Raw genomic sequence first — 6,000 nt, 5'->3', positions numbered from 1 at the left:
ACATATTTTAATATATTTTACGTATACTTCCTTTTGACAAGGGTGATCATCAGCCTCATCTCTTTCACAAATGGGTGATTCCAGATAATATTATGGGCTGTAGAATGTAAAATTTACAATTTTAGTTTGAGGAACATTTTTTTTATTTGTTTAATATTTTTCAATGCAGTTTTTGGAATATTGGTGAAAATCTGCTCATCTGGTTGATGTAACTCAATTGATTTTTACTATCTGAGATTGTGGTTCAGTTGGCTAATGATATAAAACCTCTTTGTGTGTGTGTGTGTGTGTGTGTGTATAAATAATAGATAGAGACAGGAGCTCCAGTAATGAAGAGCATGTGAGTACAGAATCATTATTTTACTGATAAACCTAAACTAAAATCATTCACTCTGCAGAGATTCTCACCCATTCTAGTCCTAGTGATCTCGAGTTTTCACTGTTCACACTACTCCTGATTCAGTGCTCACATTAATTGCCAGGATCGTTAGGATTGGTTATTTAAACTTCTCAAAGAGGGAGAAAATGCAACCTTGGTCTAAATGTTAGACTATGGAATAAAAATACATCAACATATGGCGTTAAGATAAGATAAGATTTTAGTATCCCACTCTAGTAAAATTTGCATTGTTACAGCAGCATAAACATTAGAAGAAAAGATGCAAAAAGTAAAATATACATAGACAGGTAGATACACATCTGTTATCTAAACAAAATAAATAAAAATATACAAATTTACAGGCAATAATTTAAAAATTTACTTAAAATTGTCTTACTTCTTCTACATCATGAGTAAAAAATAATCAAACTCTATGTGGAGGACATTCTTCTTTGAAGATGTTTTACTTCAAGTTTCTTATCCATATAAAATCACTTTAGTTATGACGATATGTAGATATCTCCATTTTTCCTACTAAGGCAAATGAAGAAAAGCATTAAGGAACAAAGATGGACCTTGGTCAACTCTTCTGGAACCTCAAAGATCTCCAGATGTTTGCAGATGTTCTCCAAACCAGTGAAAATGTGTTCATATCCCATTTTTTTTTTGTTGTTTACAGCTCGTTTCTGCCAAAGACCACAGCGAGGTCCAGTACGCATCACTGGGACGCCATAACTTCAGACCTCGAGGATGGACAAGAGACAGCCGACAGCAAGTCATCTATTCCACACTGATGCTCACGCCAACCAGCTCTCCAACCAACACCTCCATTACTCCCAGACTGTAGATCCATCCAGCTCTCCAACCAACACCTCCATTACTCCCAGACTGTAGATCCATCCAGCTCTCCAACCAACACCTCCATTACTCCCAGACTGTAGATCCATCCAGCTCTCCAACCAACACCTCCATTACTCCCAGACTGTAGATCCAACCAGCTCTCCAACCAACACCTCCATTACTCCCAGACTGTAGATCCATCCAGCTCTCCAACCAACACCTCCATTACTCCCAGACTGTAGATCCATCCAGCTCTCCAACCAACACCTCCATTACTCCCAGACTGTAGATCCATCCAGCTCTCCAACCAACACCTCCATTACTCCCAGACTGTAGATTCAACCAGCTCTCCAACCAACACCTCCATTACTCCCAGACTGTAGATCCATCCAGCTCTCCAACCAGTACCTCCATTACTCCCAGACTGTAGATCCATCCAGCTCTCCAACCAACACCTCCATTACTCCCAGACTGTAGATCCATCCAGCTCTCCAACCAACACCTCCATTACTCCCAGACTGTAGATCCAACCAGCTCTCCAACCAACACCTCCATTACTCCCAGACTGTAGATCCAACCAGCTACTCAACCAACACCTCCATTACTCCCAGACTGTAGATTCAACCAGCTCTCCAACCAACACCTCCATTACTCCCAGACTGTAGATCCAACCAGCTACTCAACCAACACCTCCATTACTCCCAGACTGTAGATTCAACCAGCTCTCCAACCAACACCTCCATTACTCCCAGACTGTAGATCCAACCAGCTCTCCAACTAACACCTTCATTACTCCCAGACTGTAGATCCAACCAGCTCTCCAACCAACACCTCCATTACTCCCAGACTGTAGATCCAACCAGCTCTCCAACCAACACCTCCATTACTCCCAGACTGTAGATCCATCCAGCTCTCCAACCAACACCTCCATTACTCCCAGACTGTAGATCCAACCAGCTCTCCAACCAACACCTCCATTACTCCCAGACTGTAGATCCATCCAGCTCTCCAACCAACACCTCCATTACTCCCAGACTGTAGATCCAACCACCTCTCCAACCAACACCTCCATTACTCCCAGACTGTAGATCCATCCAGCTCTCCAACCAACACCTCCATTACTCCCAGACTGTAGATCCATCCAGCTCTCCAACCAACACCTCCATTACTCCCAGACTGTAGATCCATCCAGCTCTCCAACCAACACCTCCATTACTCCCAGACTGTAGATCCAACCAGCTCTCCAACCAACACCTCCATTACTCCCAGACTGTAGATCCATCCAGCTCTCCAACCAACACCTCCATTACTCCCAGACTGTAGATCCAACCAGCTCTCCAACCAACACCTCCATTACTCCCAGACTGTAGATCCAACCAGCTCTCCAACCAACACCTCCATTACTCCCAGACTGTAGATCCATCCAGCTCTCCAACCAACACCTCCATTACTCCCAGACTGTAGATCCAACCAGCTCTCCAACCAACACCTCCATTACTCCCAGACTGTAGATCCATCCAGCTCTCCAACCAACACCTCCATTACTCCCAGACTGTAGATCCATCCAGCTCTCCAACCAACACCTCCATTACTCCCAGACTGTAGATCCAACCAGCTCTCCAACCAACACCTCCATTACTCCCAGACTGTAGATCCATCCAGCTCTCCAACCAACACCTCCATTACTCCCAGACTGTAGATCCATCCAGCTCTCCAACCAACACCTCCATTACTCCCAGACTGTAGATCCATCCAGCTCTCCAACCAACACCTCCATTACTCCCAGACTGTAGATCCATCCAGCTCTCCAACCAACACCTCCATTACTCCCAGACTGTAGATCCATCCAGCTCTCCAACCAACACCTCCATTACTCCCAGACTGTAGATCCATCCAGTACCTCCATTACTCCCAGACTGTAGATCCATCCAGCTCTCCAACCAACACCTCCATTACTCCCAGACTGTAGATCCAACCAGCTCAAGGGTCAAACTCAACTACGTAAAGAGCCATATGAAAAGCTTGTGTTAAGAATTTGCTAATAGTTTAATTATTTAACTAGTTAATTGTTATATAAATGTTGTTATATTTGATATATTCCAAAAATTGTTATAGCAAAACATATTAACCTTAAATTACAGTAAACATTAATTGCTTTGAAATAATCCAGGAAATGAAGTATTTTCACAGAAATGCATTGCAATCATACATGTTTTGTTATGCACATGTTTATTTATTCATTATGTGTATTGTTACAGCATAAAATTGATATAATTTCACATAAAACATCCTCAAATCAACTCAACTTTATATTTAGACAGTGTGTTTTGACACTGATGCACCCTGAGCCTGCAGGACGGCTGGGTTTTCTTTGGAAGTTTATTGGGGCTTAATCAGTTAATCAATTTAGCATTTTTTATAGTTTTTTTGTGTTGTTCCAAAACATACAAATTGAATTAATGTGCATATAACAAAACATGTGTAATTGCAAAAATTATGTGTAATTGCATTAAGGGGTGGTGATTGCATGACTATATATACTGTATATGTCTCTTGATAATGAGCAGTTTGGGTAATTCTCCTCTGTGGGATGTAGCTGTAGATTTTACAAAATTAATTAATTTTTGCTCTGTTGCTAAATTAAAGCTATTAATTATATACTCCTATCAGAAATTGTACATTTAATCAACTTCATCCAACAGAAACAGTCCAGCTGGAGAAAGAAGACAGTAGCAAAAAACAAGTACAACAAAACAATCACACACAAAAAAAATGGAAAAGAGTAAAAGAGAAATAAAATAGAAAAAAAAAATATATATATATTGTGGCGTGAGGAGGTGGGGGAGTTGTGGGTCCGCCCCACGCCAGAGCGCAAAGCCGTGCCTGTCTCAGCTGGCCCGCATGAGGGCTGATTAAGCCGCCAGTTGAGACAGGCATATATACTCAGCCTCAGCCATCATTTGGGAGAACTCTTGACTGGGGAGCAGAGGGCTGAGGCTGCGCGGACGCTTAAACCTTAAAAACTACACTAAAAGTTAATTCTCGAGACTCTAGAGCCCCATTGGGCTGAGCATTATGTTTTAAGTTTATTCTGGGTGTGGTGGAGGGCATTTTCGAACAATAAAAGGTATGATTTGAGTTCATTTACTCCCCGTGTCTGTGTTCTCTGTGTGCTTCCTCCTTCTGGGTCACTGTGGTCACGCCCCTTACCCCAGGGGCCTACCACAATATATATATATATATATATATATATATATATATATATATATATATATATATATATATATATATACGAAGTTTTTCATAAGCTGCAGAGCACGTGGATTAAAGAGCCCTTTTCCGTTTTACAGCACCAACAACTCTGAGTATCCTTCAGCCCCAGCCAGAGGTGGAAAAAGTACTGAAAATTTGTAATTAAGTAAAAGTACCTTTACTTTGCTAAAATTCTTCTCAAGTAAAAGTAAAAGTACCCATCTAAAAATCTACTCGAGTAAAAGTTAAAAAGTACTCAATTTAAAATTTACTTTGAGTAAAAGTTACATAGTATAGGTTAAAAACTACTTTAAAAGTTACAAATACTCATAAAATCTACTTAATTACAGTAATGTGAGTAAATGTAATTCATTACTTTCCACCTCTGGCCCCAGCCTATGCAGCCGACTGGGAGTCGAATAAAATCTGTGCAAAATTGTGTTTTAATGTCTCTAGACATCTGTTTAGAATTGCTAACAATGTTTGCCCAGTTGTTTTAACAAATAGGAGTCCCAGATCCTTCTCCCACGCTGCCTTCAGATCAGAGATAATCTTATCACCTGACTGATTTATTAACATGGAATAATATTGTGACGCTTCATGACCAGACCCAAAAATATAAAAAAAAATTTTGAGAGCATCCGTACCTAGGGTTGCCACCCGTCCCGTAAAATACGAAATCGCCCCTTATTTGGCGCATTGAACCAATAAGGGACAGACGCGATTTGTTCCGTATTTCAAAAAATATCCAATCCACATGTCTGTTACTCACACATCAACACTAAACCCCTTAAAAACACTTAAAAACACAGAAGACCCTGAACATCAGTCACACAGTTCCTTATTCCCCACAGTCCTCCTCTGAGATGATGTGGGTCATTATGTTATTATCTGGATGTGCTTTTGCCAGAGTTTATTTTAGTGGTTTTAGTAGTTTATTTTAGTTTGATTGATTGTTTAAGCTGTTGAGTTTTGTTGAAATAATGCTAATTTATTTACTATACAGTACTATAAGCCAATATAAATATTATATAGGGCCATTTAAAGAACAACTCAAACTAATGCATTAACGATTAATAAATAAATAAATGTGTTAAGAGAAATAGTTTATTCTTTTAATATTAAACGTTTTTAATAATATAAACCTTCACAGTGTCTCTGGGAGATGACTGGACACTGTATTCCTCTCAAATATAAACTTTTTTTTATTTGGACAAAAATACACAGAAATCTGTTCAGAACAAATGATCTAAAACAATAGTTCTTGGATTCTGTGTATTTATTTTCTAAATATTTATATTTTTAGGCAATACTGTGTCCAGTGATCTTACATAAAATATTATAATAAGTGGTTTACTAAAAACGGCAGCACAAAATAAAACATACCACTTTTGCAGGTGCCCTGTCCCACAGGTTTCGGGCCTGTGATGGACATGGCCCAGAGGAGACGTGGTTGGCGTCCTTTATTTTAAATTCTGAAAGGTGGCAACTCCTGGCTGCGTACCTGCACGCTGTTTGTTTAGCTAGTC

At 39.9% G+C, this 6,000-nt stretch overlaps 1 long non-coding RNA gene across 3 annotated transcripts; it reads right to left on the bottom strand.

Moving 5' to 3' along the window:
* Positions 1-1,257: 1,257 nt before the first annotated feature.
* On the bottom strand, positions 1,258-2,107 carry LOC125788960 (uncharacterized). Of its 3 annotated transcripts, none has more exons than XR_007429919.1 (3): positions 1,863-2,107; positions 1,581-1,815; positions 1,258-1,439 (listed from the first exon to the last, which is right to left on the bottom strand). It is a non-coding gene; the product is annotated as an uncharacterized LOC125788960 (long non-coding RNA). The 3 variants fall into 3 exon arrangements; XR_007429918.1 differs by having other exon boundaries at positions 1,258-1,345; XR_007429920.1 differs by lacking the exon at positions 1,258-1,439 and adding an exon at positions 1,480-1,533.
* Positions 2,108-6,000: the final 3,893 nt, after the last annotated feature.

This window comes from Astyanax mexicanus, unplaced genomic scaffold (genome assembly GCF_023375975.1).
Source record: "Astyanax mexicanus isolate ESR-SI-001 unplaced genomic scaffold, AstMex3_surface scaffold_31, whole genome shotgun sequence".
Taxonomy (NCBI): domain Eukaryota; kingdom Metazoa; phylum Chordata; class Actinopteri; order Characiformes; family Acestrorhamphidae; genus Astyanax; species Astyanax mexicanus.
The sequence above is the reverse complement of the archived record's forward strand: the minus strand, read 5'-3'. Positions and strand labels throughout refer to the sequence as shown.